We start from the raw sequence: 1,488 nt of genomic DNA on the forward strand, positions 1-1,488 counted from the left end.
CAGTGAATCAGTTCAACTAGTTCACAAAGCTGAATGATTTGTTCATGAATCAGACTGATCCGGTTCTTGATCCTATATTGTAGCAGTTGACTGGAGAGGAAAATGATCAGTGATGACTTTCTGTTGGCCCAGTCATAGCCAATGCTGAAATATTTCTAGAACATTCCTTTGGTTTATGTCTTTATTAGAGAGGTTTGGGCAGGTATGGCCAACCCGGTCTCACAGCAATTCGTACGTATTTTACGAGGTGGCTAATTCGTACGAATTTATACGTCTTCATTCGTACGGATTCGTACGATTTTGCCCAATTCGTTAGCCTGGTTAAAACCAGACCATTCTCAGTTGTAACTGAGTTATGGTCTGGCAAAGCGTCATAGACAAATCATTTCCAGAGGGGCGTCACCAACGGACGTCGCGGATAGACCTAAAACCAATCAGAGCGATGAAGGAGATGACGTATGCAGAGCGGCAGAAACATCTCCCGAGTGTTGTTCTTTGCTCGGTTTTTAACAAAAGGGAAACGTTCAAATCGCTTAAAACAGACGCGATAGCTGATTCGAACGAGTGATGTTCGACGGCGGCATCCATCTTTGTAATGTAGGCTACAAAATCTGCTTCAAAATCCCGGCGCTGTCGTCATCGTGTAAAGCCCGCCCCAACGTTTCTGATTGGTGCCGCGATTTCGACGGATTGGAAATGGGCTTGAATGAGCTCTTTGCCAGACTAACTTACAGAGCAAATCTAAATTTGCCGGAAGTTGTCTGGGTTTTCCCAGGCTACCAATTCGTATGAATTCCTACGAATGACTGAGTTCAGCACCATGCCAGCACCATGGGGTGGTGATGGCACAGTGGATAAGACACATGCCTTTGGTGTGAGAGACCCGGGTTCGAATCCACTGTGAGACACCAATGTGTCCCTGAGCAAGGCACTTAACCCCTAATTGCTCCAGAGGCATGCGACCTCTGAAATATAGCAATTGTAAGTCGCTTTGGATAAAAGCGTCAGCTAAATGAATAAATGTAAATGAATGACCTGACCCCGCCCCTATATCTACCCATCACTGGGGTTTAGACAAATCGTACGAATTCGTACGAGTGAGGTCGTGTGAATTAGCCACATTCGTACGAATTGGTCATAAGATAGCGTTGGAATGGCAGACTTAATGCCATTTATATGTACATCACTTCTTTGCACTTCTAATTGATTTGAAAAATTAGAGCATTATTTAGGACCGTCCTGGCCTACATTACCCAGACAATGCCTAAAATGACACTCTGATAACTGCTAACAATGAGTGTGTGTGGGGGTAACCTTAGAGTCATAGAGATGGAGCTGGCAGCTGTAGGTAGGGATATCGGAGAGCACCCTGCTCTCCTTTCTGCCTTTTTTGTCTGAAGGTCGGGTCTATTCTCTCACTCAGAGGCCTCATGGGCGTCCTCAGTGGCTCCTTAAGATGGCAGTAATTACTGAGGACCCACAGCAGCG

The sequence above is a fragment of the Rhinichthys klamathensis genome, unplaced genomic scaffold (genome assembly GCF_029890125.1).
Source record: "Rhinichthys klamathensis goyatoka isolate OS25496 unplaced genomic scaffold, OSU_Roscu_1.1 h1tg000270l_1, whole genome shotgun sequence".
NCBI classification, from domain to species: Eukaryota; Metazoa; Chordata; class Actinopteri; order Cypriniformes; family Leuciscidae; genus Rhinichthys; species Rhinichthys klamathensis.